Raw genomic sequence first — 16,010 nt, 5'->3', positions numbered from 1 at the left:
ATGAACATAGATTCAAAAAGTCTAATGGTGTGAAAGGCCTTTCAATAAGTAATTCTTGATCGATTGGATGTCTGTATAAAAACCAATGAACTCTAACCCATCCCTCATATCATATACAAAAAATAATCTAAATTATAAAACAAAATGTGAATGACAGAACTATTAAGCATAGGGAATCTTTTTGTGATCTAGAGGTAGGCAAAATTCTCTTCAATACAACTCAAGTCCTAAGCATAAATGTTTGGGTTTACTAACAAAAAAATTAGATATTATAAAAATTAAATAAAGAGGTTATTTTCATTAAAAGACATAATTGCCAATGTGAAAAGGCAAGTCAAAGATTGGAAGAGGATATCTGCAAATCGCTGATACAAGAAAAAACGTATATGCCTATCCAGAATATAATTTAACACACTCACGAAATTGATTTAAAAAAGAAACTATCCCTTTACCCCCAAATGGACAAAATACATCTACAGGTGCATCACAAAATATGGCATTCAAATGGCCAGTAAGCATACAAAAAGATGCTTAATTAGTCATCAAAACAATGCAAATTAAAACCATAGTAAGATACCTATATCCATTCCAGGTGGCTAAAATTAATTATAGTGACAATATCAAATGGTGATAAGGATCTGGAGCTGATGGGACTTACATATATTTCTGATGGGAGTGTAAACTGATACAGCTATGTGGCTAAACTGTTTGACATTACTTGGGCTGATCAGATGTATGTTCATGAAAAGTAAGTTTTTATGTCTACCAAAGATATGTTCAAATGAGATTTATTTGTAATAGTCAAAAACTGGAAAAAATAAAAGTCCATCAACAGTAGAATGGATAAATAACCATACATTACTATAGAAAAAAGTACTGCTATATGCCACTATATGGAAGAATCTTCATCGAACTAATGCTGCATAAAACAAACACAAAAGGATACCTATTTATGACTCAATTTATGTGAAGATCAAGATTGGACCAATATCATGACAGAGTTCTGAATAGTGGTTATTTCTGAGAGTGAAAATTACCTGGAGTAGGGAAAATCAAAGTCTTCCGAAGTGCTGTAAATATTCTATATCTTGATCTGACCATATACATATTTAAAATTTATTGAGCTGTACACTTAGTATTTGTCAGCCTTACTCTACGTTATACCTCGGGCTTTTTTGTAAAAAGAAAAATCTGTAAACACACATTGGTAAACACATATTTAATACACTGATGGTATTAAATAACAATCAACATTTGATACTTGTAGGGTAAGAGACAAAGTACTAAGGATCAATTTAACTTAAGTATGCTAAATTAAATCTGTTATAAAACTAGTTAAACATCTTAAAAAATAGGAATTATATGGGTTAAATATATTATAAAATTAAAACATCAGAACTAAAACATGTAACGTCCAAATAATAGAAAGGAAAAAATGGGCAAACAAAGAAAGTTAGAAGAAAAGGTGGGGAGAGGAAGAAAAAAGAAACATAAAAGGCAGGAAAAATAAAAAGCAAATAATAAGATGGTAAAAATAAATCTAAATGTATTACTAGTCACAATAAATATACATGAATTATTCAATGACAAGTTATAAATTGTCAAACAATATTTTTAAAATCCAAACTTTAAAAAAATGCAAGTAAGTTTACTACATATATACTTGAAACATAGATTCAGAAGATTTAGAGCCAAATGATAAAAGAGAGATAAATGAGGCAAAAACCAAAGAAACCTTGATTTGATCTTTGAAAAAAAAATAGGATTTTAAAACAAAAATCATTAACAGGTATCATAATGTAAGGTCCCTATATTATAAAATGTTCAATTTACAACAACTCACTGATAACATAGCCTCAAAATATATGAAGCAAAAATATATAGATTAATGAGAAATTGTCAAATCCACCATCATAGTGAGAATATTTAACATACCTATTTCTGTAATTGACGATTCATGCAAATAAAAAATTAAAGATATGTAAGATTGGGCTGTATAATTAAAAGTTGTTTTAAAGATATACACAGAACATCATGTAATTACAGGCGACACATTCTTTTTACGCACACAAAGAAAACTTACTGGGTTTTAAAGCTAGCTTCAATGAATTTAAAAGAATTGGTACCATGCAATCTCTGACTATGATATAAATTAGGCAACTACAGCCACAAGATAACAAAAGAAACTTCAAATGGCCAAACGGAATTTAAAAGGTACTTATCTAAAAAATTCATGTCTGAAAGAAGAGACTATAAGGAAAATTATAATTAAAGCTACATGATCAAAAATAATCATATCAAAACTTGTAAGATGTAGCTAAAAAGTAGTGATAGAAATTTATAGCTTTAAAAACTTACATATGAAGAAAAGCTCAACATTAATGAGCTAAGCATATAAAAGCTTAGAATATAAATCATAGAAAAAATTCCAAGAAAGAAGGAAGAAGTAATAAAATAAGTAAAAATATGAAAAAGACATAAAGCTTTTATGTTGCTGTTTGAACAACTAATAAAGTAGACCAAGTTCTGGAAAAAATAAAACAAAAAGAGAAAGAAAATATACACATACTAATAATAAAAAAGTGGCCATATCAATAGATAATGGAAAGATTTATAAACAGAATAAGAGGATATTATAAACAATTTTATTGATCTTGAATATATATATTCATGTATATACATTTGACCCTTGAACAATGCAGGTTTGAACTGCCTTGGTCCACTTATATCTGGATTTTCTTCTATCTCTGCCACCCCAGAGACAGCAACACCAATCCCTCCCCTTCCTCCTCATCCTCAGCCCACTCAATGTGAAGATGACAAGGAAGACCTTCATGATGATTCACTTTTACTTAATGAACGAGAAATATGTTTCTCTTCCTTATGATTTTCTTAATAACATTCTCTTTTCTCTGGTTAAGAACATATAAAATATGTGTTAATCAACTGCTTACGTTAACAGTAAGACTTCCACTCACCAGTAGGCTATTAGTATTGAGTTTTAGAGGACTCAAAAGTTATATACAAATTTTCAATTCTGACAGGGGTCAGTATCCCAACTACTGCATTCTTCAATGGTCAAATGTATTTTTATATATTGAATAAACATAAACATATATGTATACTAATACACTCATGTATATGTGAAATTGTTACATATCTTGGAAAATACAATTTATCACTACTGACTCCATAGGGAAACCTAAGTAGTTCTACAATCATTAAAATCTTCTGACAAAAAACACTCCAAACGCAGATGATTTTACAGGTGATTCAAGGAAATATTCAAGGACCAGATAATCCCAATCTTGCACAAATTCTTCCAAAGAATAGCATAAGAGAGAATACTATTCATATTATTTTATGATAATACCAACATCAGAAAAGGATAGTACAGAAAAGTATAATTACATGCCAATCTTAAATCACACATATAAATATAAATATCTAATGTTTACCTTTGTATCTATATCCACATACAGAAGTTACTACATATTTACCAGGAAAGGTTTATTCCAAGAATACAAAATTGGTTTAATATCAGAAATTAAATACTATACTATGTTCTTAATATAGTTAAAGGAAAAAAGTATATATATTCTCAACAGCTACAGGAAAACCATTTGAAAAAACATCCATTTATAATAAAAGTGCTTACCAAAAGAAGAACAGAACTTTCTTATCATGGGGAAGATGGTTACAAAGTAACTATAGCAAATGCCATTTTTAAGTTGATATAGTGAAATATTTCTCTTTATTATCTTAAGGACAAAACAAGATGCCCTTTACTACTTTCATTCAAGAGTGTACTGGAGCTCCTAGTCATTGTCATAAGACAGAAAAAAGAAATTAAAGGTATAAGAATTGGAAAGGAATAAACAAAATTATCCTTATTTTCAGATGATTGCCTATGTTGCAAATCTGAAAGAAGCTACAGGTAAATTTAGAATTATTAATTTTCAAGTTTGATTGATATATAATATATAAAAGGCAACTGAATTTCTGTATGCCAGCAACAATAAGCTACAAAATATAACTTTTACAAAAGGAAATACTTACAATAGCAGTAAAAATATAACGTGCCTAGAAATTTAACAAAAACTGAGCCAAAAGAAAACAATAAAAAATAGTACAAAACATTGAAGATGACATAAATAGTGTCATAAACCATGATCATTGAGGAAGAGAGCCAATGTCTTAGAAGTAATTTCTTCCCAAAATGATTTATAGCGCAATGGTTTGAATGTGTCCCTCAAAAAGCAGGTGTTGGAAACTTAATCTCCAATGTAACCGTGTTGAGAGGTGGGCTTAATGAGAGGCCATCAGGCCATGACGGCAGAGTGTATGAATTAATGCCGTCACTACGGGAGTGAGTTCATTATAAAAGGCGGCGTTCACCCTCCTTTTACTTTCTTTCGCCCTTTTTCTGCCTTTATGCCATGATGACACAGTAAGAAGGCTCCTGCCAGATGCCAGCCAGTCAATCTTGGACTTCCCAGCCTCCAGTACTGTGAGCTGATAAATTTCAGTTTCTTATACATTACTCAGTCTCAGGTATTTTGCTACAGTAGCGCAAAACAGACTAAGACACAGAGTTGATCCAATATCAATCAGAATTCCAGCAGGTTTATTTGCTTGTTCGTTTCTTGTTTTGGAGAACTTGATAAGTTTATTTAAATATTTATATGGAAGGTCAAAGGTCCAAGTAAAACTAAAACACTCTTAACGAAGAAAAAACAGGTGATAGGACTTTTCCTACCAAATTTCAAGGCTTTTAATAAAACTATAGTGGTTAAAAATTATTAGTATTGAGGCAGAGTTAGACAAATAGAAAATAAGAATGGGCTTAAAACAAATTCATGCTTATATGGAAATCCTGATTCATGCAAATCACTGGTGCTGGGGCAATTGATTATCCATATGGAATAAACAACATAAAAATCAGTTTCCATGTGAATTAAGTCTAACAGCCAAAGGCAAAACCATAACACTTTTAGAAAACGATACACTAAAATTAATCTATGATCTTGAGAAAATAATTATCAAACAAGACAAGCTATAAAAGAAAGTACTACTAACTTGAAATTAAATTCAAAACTTAGATTCATTGATAGAGACAGAGAAAGAAACTGACATAAAGACAGAGAAAAAAAAAACCTCAAAAGCAATTCGGAAAGATGTCTGTGGCATATATAGCTAACAATTATTGTTTAGTACCTAGATTATATAAAGAAAGCATTCCAATGAGTCAATAAAAAAGGTAAACAATCCAATATAAAAATGAATACGAGACAGGAATCAAAATTTCACAAAGAGCACAAAAACTGATCAACATATAAAAAGACAGCCAATCTCATTAGTTATGGGAAAATGCTAATTAAAATCACAGTGAAATGTTATTTCATACCTGCCAGACTGACAAAAAATGAAATTTTACAAGACCAAGCTATGGCAAGTATGTAAAGCAACAAACGTTCATCCACTGCTGGAGGGAGTGCAAACTGGTTTAACACTTTGGAAACAGTTTAGAAATGACCTAATAAAATTGAATATACATAAATCTTATAATTCAGCAATTCTACTCCCAGCTGTATACTCTAGGGAAGCTCCCACGCAAGTGTACTTGAATATTAGAGGACGTGGGCAGGCTTTAAAGTGGCCCCAATAATCCCTGCCTCCACGTGTTCATGTCCTTGTATCACCCCCTTCCCTTCAGTGTGAGATGGACCTAGGGACTCACTTCTAATGGATAAAAAATGGCAAAAATAATGGAATGTCGCTTCTAAGGTTACAAAAAGAATCTGACTTCTGTCTTCTCTTTTTCTCTGTGGGAGCCTTCACTCTGGGGGGAGTAAGCTGCCATGTTGCAACCATTCTTTACACAGAGGCCCATGTGGCAAAGAACTGATGTATCCAGCCAGGGTCATTGAGGCCAATCGGCCTGCCAGCAATCACGTGAGTAAGCCTGGGCGAGGTCCTCGACCCTACACCTAGTCTTGAAATGACTGAGGCCCAGTCAATACTTGATTGTTGATACAGCCTGTGAGAGACCCTGAGTCAGAGACTCCCAGCTAAGCCCCTCCTGGATTCCTAATCACAGAAACTGTAAGATAGGAGGTAACATGATTTATTTTGCTTGTTCGCTTTGGTTTGAAGCTGCTAGGTGTTGCGGTAATTTGTTACATAGCTTATAGATAATTCATACACCTCCAAAACTAGAAACAATCCAATGTCCATCAGCAGTAGAATGGATAAATTATGTACATTTACACCATAAACGACGAAAATGGAAGGAAGCATGAAAGATGAATCTATAAAACTTAGGAATACGTACAGGATAATGTCATTGATATAAAAGTACAAAATTGAGAAAGCAAACACATATGTTTTAGGAATACACACACAAATATGGTAAAACTAAAAAGAAAAGCAAGGGAATCATTAAGACAAAAATCACGAAAGATGTCACATCTCAGAGAAGGGAGGAGAATGGGCATCAGTTTGGACTCATGGGCTTCTAAGGTACTGTGGCACCCTATTTCTTGACCCAAGGAGATGGTCAGGCATTCGTTTCATTATTTTTTAGACCATTCTGAGATGTTTCATGTACTTTTTATTAAACATTTTAAAAACCAAGTATTGAAACCAATTCATCAACAAATCACTAGTTTGGAGGATGAAAGTGATGGACCGATGGTTGGCTGGTCAGCTAGACAGACACATTATGTCCTTTATGTCTAGTTCGAGCTGTACTTCTTCTAAATTTCCATGATTATCCAATTCGCAAAGATCTTTTTCTCCTGTACTCAAGGCCTTCTTCCGTTGCAGGTTGGGCCAAACCAGCGGCCAGCTGTCGGCTGTTTACCAGCGAACTGTATCATCCAGCACTTGCTGCTTCAGGCCAAATGCATTCCAGACTAACATTCAGCCTGAATCCCCGCGCGGCTCTCACCGCAACCCCTCCCCAGGTCCCTTCCCCCACCACAAACCCACACCGAGCCCGTGGGCGCCTAGAGCACTGGGGTGGATAAGAACTTCCACCTGGGCTTAACAGAGACAAGCTAGCCTAGAAGAATGCAAGCCCCCAGCAGGCGAGATCAAATCGCCTCGAGGGTGCCTGCTAGCTCAGAACTAGATCTTAATGGCTTCTTGGGAGCAAAAAACAAATCCTACGAAAATAGGGAGGGTCATCGCCTCCCGCCCAGCAGAGGGCATAACAATGCGGCGAGATGAAATAGGGACCGAGCTGCAGAGAAAAATCATCAACGGGGTAGAGACTAAGGAAGGGATCCTCGGTGGAACGGCTCTATCACCTGGGGGAGCGCGGAGAGGCCGCAGTCTACGCCCGGCCCTCCCCAGACGCTCAGCATCGCACCCCGCTCACCGCTCCCCGCCCCGGACACTAACCCGGAGCCCAGGCCTTGGTCACCGCGGGCCTCTCCTGGTCCAGAGTCTACGCTGAACCCCACTCACTGTTTGCCCCGCTGTTCCCTGCAGCGCGGGTTCGGGGCAGTAGGAACCTGCTAGGACCGGCAGGCAGTTGTTCCCAGGAGGAAGCAGCTTCTCTGCCCAGGAGGCACAGGGCGGCGGGCTGGAGACTGCAGAATGTGGAAAACCGTAGGCGGAGACTGCGGGGGCGGGGGTTGGCGAGGAGGTGCCGTCCCGGGAGCTGATTGGTCGATGCGCACGGGGGCGGGGCTTGGGCGTTGCCGCCCCACCCCTAGACATCAGAGGCCCTGCCCCCAGATGTGGCTCCGAATCCCGGATGCAGGCCTAGGCGCCCGCCCAGGAATATAGGGAGTAAATTGTTGAAAACAAAACAAAAGTGAGACTATTTCTGAACAAGTGAGGGCCTTGATAAATAGCGAGAGATGTTTATATAAAATAATACACGACTGTTTTTAAGGACGAGTAAAATCTATCGGTTCTAGATATATTTTTTAATTAAAAAAGCAAGTTGTATTAAAATTGAGAGTAGGATCTCTTTCTTTCTTTCTTTCTTAATTTCCTTTTTTTTTTTTTTTCTTCGGGGGCTGGGTCTGGTTCTGCCACCCAGGCTGGAGTGCAGTGGTGCAGTCATAGCTCACTGCAGCCTCAACCCCCAGGCTCAAGCGATCCTTCCACCTCCTCAGTGGCTGGGACCACAAGTGCTCCGCCACCGCGCCCAGCTAAGTTTTTGATTTTTTGTTAGAGAGGGGGTTTCACTTTGCTGCCCAGGCTGGTCTCGAACACCAGGGCTCAAGTGATCCTCCTGCCTCGGCATCCCAAAGTGCTGGGATAGCAGGCCTGAGCCACGGCACCAGCTTTAGCATTAAATTCTTGTATGAAGAAGACATGCTGCATGTGCTTATGTAAGAGGCGGGGCTAACGGTGGAGAAATTGTCTGTTGATTCTTACTTTCACAACCACTGAATTGTTTTTTTAAAAATCACATACATTGTTTTTATAAGTTTAATAAAACAGTAAGGCGTTGAGAATGTTACTAACCAATCAATAGATGACAGATATTGAGCATGAGGGAGGAAACAAAGAAAGGAGTAGCAGGGAAAAAGCCTGGACTTTGAAGCCACCACATCCCCTGCTTAAAAGCTGGGGAGTATATTCATTGCTAAGGCTGCTGTGATAAATTACCACACATTTAGTGGCTTAAAACAACACAGATTTACTACATCTTCCAGGACTATAGGTCAGAAGTCCAGCACAGGTCTTACTGGACTATCATCCTGGTGTAGGCAGGGATGCGTTTCTCTCTGCAGGATCTAGGGGCAAATCTATTTTCCTTGCTTTTTCCAGCTTCCAGAGGCTGCCCGCATTCCCTGGCTTGCAGCCCTTTCCTTCATCTTCAAAGTCAGCAATTTCATGGCTCCAGCCTCTGCTTCTGTGTCACATCTCCTTCTCCGAGTCTCCTGCTTCCCTCTTTCACTTTGAAAGACCCTGTGATTACATTGGACCTATCTGCTAATCTAGATAATTTCCCATCTCAAGGTCAGCTAATCAGCAGCCTTCATTCTGTCTGCAACCTTAATTCTCCCTTGCCATGCAGCATTGCATATCACAAGTTCTGGGAATTAGGATCTGGACATCTGTATTAATCCATTTTCGTGCTGCCGATAAAGACATTCCTGAGACTTGGCAATTTACAAAAGAAAGAGGTTTAATTGGACTCACAGTTCCACGTGGCTGGGGAGGCCTCACAATCATGGCAGAAGGCAAGGAGGAGCAAGTCACATCTCACATGGATGGCGGCAGGCAAAGAGACAGCTTGTGCAGAGAAACTCCTATTTTTAAAACCATCAGATCTCTGCGACCCCTCCACTGTCATGAGAAGGCATGGGAAGATCCGCCCCCTTGATTCAATCATCTCCTACCAAGTCCCTCCCATAACACATGGGAATTATGGGAGCTACGAGATGAGATTTGGGTGGGGGCACAGAGCCAAACCATATCAACATCTTTAGGGAGCCATTTTCCTGCCTATCACAAAGGGCTTGTTAGCTTCTGTCTTAGTGTTTTCATCTGTAACATTGGGGATAGTGACTGTCTCTACTTCATGGAATGTTTATGAGGATTAAATGACTTAATACAGATAAAGCTCTTAAAGCAGTGTCTGGCATATGGAAAACCCTATGTGAATGTTCACCATAACCAGAGAAGGGACAGATCCTTCCAGACTTCTTCCATGATTTCCTTGACCCTTGCCTCCTTTGCTCTTCAAATCTCCAAGCTGTGTATTCTCTCCTCATTTCCCTGTAAATCTAGTCTCCTTCAAAACTACACAGGCCTGGCCTGAGATTGGAGGACAGACATTGGTAGTTTACTTCTAAAAGATTTCTAGAAGTGAACACACCCAGCTACTAGCACAGAGGCGTAGTTTATGACTACTATGGTGAAAGGAAAAGCCAGCGTCTGGGTGTATTTGTGCAGTTAAATGGGGTGTTGGGGGGGAAACTGTGGGGGCAAGTGGGTGTTTGGGGATTGTAGACTGAGTGTTTCTAAAAGACCAGGGTTGCTTGCAGTTACCTCTCTTTCTCATTCTCTCATTTCTCATTCTCTCTGCCAAGACAGCTGCACTTCTCTCTTGCCAGATCCCTCCTCCCCTCAGAAGCTGATAGTCAACAGGACATAAGCCTGCCCACCCCCACTCTCTCTCCAGGCACACAAGCAAAACCCACCATTTTTGGTTGCTGTTGTTTTTGCGGTGCAATTGCTCATAGAATTTCAGAGCTAAAACATCTCATCCACTCTCCTCCTTTATAGTAACAGAAAAAGGAACAGTAAATGCAAACAGCAGAAGGGGTTTGCAGCAGGTAGAGATGGAGCATGACCTTGGAATTCAGTTGCCAACGCTCTTGCAGTACAAAGTCCTTGAGGCTGAGATCACTGGCTAGTCCTCTTGGCGCCTCATGTTTCTCTCTCTCTCTCTCTCTCTCTCTCTCTCTCTCTCTCTCTCTCTCTCTGTGTGTGTGTGTGTGTGTGTGTGTGTGTGTGTGTGTTTATGTTTTAGGGGCTAGCAGGACATGGGGCCAGTGTAGCTGAGAAAACCCCTTCACCAGCAAGCACACCAAGACTCCCGGACCTGGGCCGTTGCGAGGTCTGGGCTAGCTGAAGCCAGGAGTTTCCATTTCACCTGCCTCCTCCCACTACTGGCCACCCCTCGGTTCCTCCACCCCTCACCCACCACTCCCCCACCCATTCCTCTCCTTCTCAGACTTGCTCTTTGCAGACTGGCTGCGAGCCTGGGAGGAAAGGAGGAGAGAGGGGAGCCCCGCCAGATTGCAAGCAGAGTGCTGACAGCCCCTAGGAGTTTAGGATGACCTTTCTTACACATCATCGCATGTGTTACAGCTCTGAAGAGCAGCAGTCTTTTTGGTGGCTAATAAGTGCAGTACTAGACAACAAGGCAAGTGGTCTGTTGGTAAGAGTTTCTGCCCACGATGCTCTCTACCTGTAAGGAACTAAATTATCTCGGGGATGAAAGTGAACAATATAGAAGAGAGAAGATGGACAGAAAGACCCAAGTGAAATGAGCATTAAAAGGGGAGCAGGGTTTAGAATTGAGGGAGGCCTGTGAGATTGGGGCAGAAAGGCAAAACAGGTCAAATGGGCTCATAAGGGAAGTGGAAGGGTTTTGATTTTGAGAAAGGTGCTGTAGGGAGGAGAGAGACAGCGGTGGGGGTGAATGAACCCACAGTGCAGGGAGAAGATCTTATTTATATTAGAGTGAGGTCATTGGGGGGAGAGAGAGAGAGACAGAGAAACAGAAAGAGAGAGAGAACCCATCTGATTCCCTTCCTTCTGGCTTGACTGGAAGCTGGAAAGGATGGATGGAGAGGGTTGGTGCTGAATTCTGAAACCAGTCCTTGGTGATGTGGCCTGCAAATTGCTCTCAGCTTTATGAAATTTGTAGTCTTGTCTTTAGGATGTCTAAACCTGAACCAGTTCTCGAAAACATGGCAATGTAATCCTCTCCATTTCCCAACTTGCCTGCCACCTCTCAGTCCGGTAGCTAGGATTTGTAATTCCTTGCCTCAGGCACTTTTCCAATGCAGAAAGCAAAGCGTCAGGGCCACTTCATGGATGTGTGACCACTGCAGTCCCATGGATCCCCACACTCAGGAGAGCCTCACCCTTGGTTTAATGCTCTATTGTCTCCACCTTGGAATTCTTAATATGTTTTGAACAAGAGGCCCCACATTTTCATTTTGCACCATGCCCCCAAATTATGTAGCTGCTTCTGCAAAGCATCCTGAAGGAGTCAGTCTTTAGTCAAAGCCTGAGCCACTGGACAGATTACCAAAGGTGCTTAGACAGTGAGGTGAGGGTGGGAGGGCCTTGGAAAAGCACCAAAGCCAAGAGGAGAGAATGCAGAGACCTGGGGTAGGACCTGTGGACCCTAGAAGAGCAGTGATGGGCTGACCTACGCGTGTGTTATTGGGGTACCCTAAGGAGCTGACCAGACTCCAGAGGGGATGCCCAGGACCCCATCAATGACTATGACAGAATTTTCTGTTAAATCAGTGGGATAGGAACTCAATGTCAGCACTGAGTTGACTGAATAAAAACAAAATCATTTTTGTTTTACATACATGAAATTTTCAGCTGAGACTGATGCTTGCCTCATGTGCAAGCGGAAAAATGTTTTCCAAATTTACTTATAATAGAGGTCCCAGATCAGCAGCCCATAGGCTGGACTTGGTCCCCAAGGGTCTGTTTAGGGGAACTGGATAGTCCTCTAAATCTTTTCACTAATTTCCAACATTTAAGGAATCAGGAGTTTTTACATAAGCAGGAGACTCCCAGCTTCTCTTGAATAATTTGGAAACAGAGCATCAGAGGGCCTGCATTCTCAAGGCATGACAATCTAAAGCCCCCCTTTAGAAGAGTGTTCTGTTGGCTAGACTGCCCTACCTTCCCAACATCCTGTACCAGGCCCACTTTGCCCCTTCACATTACTGCCTGACCTTTGTAGGCAGTGGGACTTGTAATCAGGTCCTGAATGTTTCCCAACCATGCCCTTTCACTGCGTAGTACTCCCATGGGTGGGTGAAAGGGATTCCTGCAGTGTTGCAACCTGAATAGGGAAAGCAGATACAGCCTCGCAAGGTGACCTGACAGGCTCCAGAAGAAAAGTTTCACTTGAATTCAATAAGGAAACCAAAGAATTGCTCAGGTAAGTGGTTCTCCACAATATGAACATTTGAAATATTGTTAAGTGTGGGGTTTTCTCCATGTGATTGGGGGATATCCCATTAAGGAATGGTACCCATGAATGGTGGAAACTGTGAGTGCTGCGGGGTTATTTTTGGGTTTCTGAGAAGACACTGGTGGAGGTAGGAAAACATTTCTACACTTGAAGGATAATATTCTGACTTATTCGGGGCTACTCATTACCTCAGGCCACTATTTGAAGACAGGATGATATCAGTTGGAATTCTTAGTGTTTTGTAAACTTCTTTCCTTTGTACAATCTCTCAGAGTGGGCCCTTTGGCAGAATGAGTGGGGGATAGTGTTTAAGCATCATTCCAAGATGAACCAGACTCTTATTTTTATGGAGGCAGATTTTGCAACCAAATAGTCTGGCTTCAAATATACATTCTTGTATAAGATGTAGTGTGAGGAAAGCCTAGCACATAGTAAATGCTCAGCAAATGCCATTGTATTTTCTTTTTCTTTCTTTTTTTTTTTTTTTTTTTTTTTGTTTTGTTTTGTTTTTTTGAGATGGAGTCTTGCTCTGTGGCCAGGCTGGAATGCAGTGGTGTAATCTCGACTTACTGCAACCTCCGCCTCCCGGGTTCAAGCAATTTTCCTGCCTCAGCCTCCCAAGTAGCTGGGACTATAGGCATGCGCCACCACACCCAGCTAATTTTTTTGTATTTTTAGTAGTGACAGGTTTCACCACGTTGGCCAGGATGGTCTTGATCTCCTGACCTCGTGATGTGCCTGCCTTGGCCTCCCAAAGTGCTGGGATTACAGTTGTTAACCACTGTGCCCTACCTGTATTTTCTATTAAATTATATTCACTGCTCAAAGTTTATGGAATGAGATTGTGTCCCATTCCTACTTTGGTTTATGCTACAAAATTCCTTATGTTTTTAAAACTTTATTTAAATTTATTGTATGACATATTGATAGGAAATCTATTTTTCTGGCATCTTTATTTGGCAATTTCTGCCTTTGCCTTTTAACAGAAGTAAACATTTATGCTAGCCAACTCATTCCTGGAAAGATTTCACCAATTTTCTTTGACAGACTTCTCAAGCAGTCATAGTTTTTACACTATCTAATGGAAACATTTGTAAGTTTTTTTTTTTTCTGGTCCCTGAAATATATAGCCTCTGTACCCTAAACCTGTACCCCTTTCTCCTGCCCCACCTCAATCCCATTTAAGAAATTCAAATAGGGTGGTTTGGAGAAAGGAAAAAAATGCCCAACATCCTCCTAAAGGAAAAACAAAAACCAATCTATTTTAAAGCAGGATATTAAAAATGTCTTAACAACTCTGGTTCAAGCCTGGGGTACTCCTCTGTTTGGAAAACAGCAGGTTCTTTTGACACTGATTATAAAAGGCATCCTTGTTTAGCATACTTTAAAATGTGGAAAAAATGAACTACTTTTTTTTTTTTTTAGAAATACATTAAAAAATAGTGAACAAAGGAGTATGTAAAAGGGCATTATAAGGATGCAATCAACACCATTTAAATTGTCCAAACTCTACAGGAGTTTAAAGTGTAGAGAACATTTTATTCCCTGAACCATGTGAGAACAAGTTGCTAAAATAGTGCCACAAATCACCCCTGAATATTAAGAAAGTTCTCCTATATAAGCTTCATATAGTCATCACAATCAGAAAAGCTATCATTGATATATCACTACTTTCTAATCTCCATACCCCATTTGAATTTTGCCAGTTATCTCAATAGTGGCGCTAATAGCAATAGGATCTAGTCTAGAGTTGTGTGTTCCATTTGGTTGTTATCTTTCTTTAACCTTCAGTTTGGAATAGTTCCTCAGTCTTTCTTTGACTTTTATGACTGATGCTTTTGAACACTACAGGACACTTATTTTATATTTCCTTGTTTTGGATCTTCCTGGTGTTTCCTTATGATTAGTTTCAGGTTATGCATTTTAACAAGATCATCACTTCTGTGAAGCTGAGCTCTTCATTCTGTCAGATGTCACATGATCTCAATTTATCCAATTACTAATGATGTTCATGATCATTACCTGATTAAGGGGGTATCTTCCAAGCTCTCGTATAATATAGTTAATTTAGTGTATCCTACCTTACAGTCCCAACTAGTCACTCTTTCCAACTGTGGCACCAATGGCATCATTAAGGCCACTAATTTGGCATTATTTGTATTTGTACAAATACATAAGACTTTTTATTGAATTATTTAGAACATCTCTTTTTTTTTTATATACAGTATCACTTGTTCCCAATATAAACATAGGAACACCGTACCACTGGTTTCCACCATCTTACTTTTAATATACACATTAATGTACAGAAAGTTTATTTATATTTTCAGGTCTGTGCAATCTCTTGTGTGGAAGACTGACCAAAGAATTCCTTTTATTCTGTATACAAACAAACTTAAGTACATAAATATGTGTATTTATGTATATATACAAAATCAAGTATATACAAATCAAGTACATACATATATACATATATGTACTAAAATTATTTGTCTAAATATTAAGTTGTTGGAAAATTAAATATGAAGTACAATTTTGATTTTCAAATGAGAAGTTGAAGGGAAGGTCAGGAGGGGGTGAAGTGGGAAAGTTATACTGAAGAGGGAGGGCTGTGTCCTCCTCCACCATCAGGAGTCGTGCCTACACCTGGGTCTGTGTGCCAAGCGTGAGAGTTGGGTGGGGTGTCCCTGCCTCCTGTCTCCCAACACAGGGAGCCAGTGGGTGAATGAGCTCAGCTCTAATGGTCATGTAGTAAGAAGAGCAAGATGAAAGACCGAGAACTTGGGGAAAGCAGCCTGTGCTCTGTTATTAACTCTTGTGTAATGCTAAGCAACCTTTTTTCTTCTTGGGACCTTAGTTTTCACGCTGTGGAAATGAGGAGAGAGGAATCCCTTTCAACACTGCACAATAAAAAAGGAATAGGTCAGGACCGTGAAATTCTGAGATGAGAAAAACAGAAGCATAAACATCAAGGACACTTTTGTCCCCTTTGGGCTTACAGAACTTCTAACCCATAGACACACCTTCCTGTGTTTCACACATTTCCAAAGGTTCCACCGCACACAAGCTTTAGGACTGCTTTCCATGGAACTGTCCCTCTGTCCCCATTGTCCTTGCAGCCTTTTAAGCTAAATGTGTTATATTTCAGAAACTCCTAGGGGTAAAGACACCCTCTTTGCTACTAATGTTGTAGTTCACATGTGCTTAGAGTGAGATTTACCTTCACAGAAGTGGTGAGGAGACAGACAAACAGCCTGGAGATTAAAAAAGTAGGAAAAGAGCGTGAAAAGCAGAATTATTGTTCATA

General features: G+C 39.5%; 1 protein-coding gene across 1 annotated transcript in view; it reads right to left on the bottom strand.

The window, feature by feature from the left end:
• TCAF1 (TRPM8 channel associated factor 1) overlaps window positions 1–7,675 on the bottom strand; it is a 52,189-nt gene extending 44,514 nt beyond the window's left edge. Inside the window, exon 1 of the mRNA XM_050784921.1 lies at window positions 7,408–7,675. The gene's annotated coding sequence lies outside the window, so the exon portion shown is untranslated. The remainder of the gene's footprint in view (window positions 1–7,407) is intronic.
• Between the last annotated feature and the right edge of the window lie 8,335 nt (window positions 7,676–16,010).

The sequence above is a fragment of the Macaca thibetana genome, chromosome 3, assembly GCF_024542745.1.
Source record: "Macaca thibetana thibetana isolate TM-01 chromosome 3, ASM2454274v1, whole genome shotgun sequence".
In the NCBI taxonomy this organism is placed as follows: Eukaryota; Metazoa; Chordata; class Mammalia; order Primates; family Cercopithecidae; genus Macaca; species Macaca thibetana.
The sequence above is the reverse complement of the archived record's forward strand: the minus strand, read 5'-3'. Positions and strand labels throughout refer to the sequence as shown.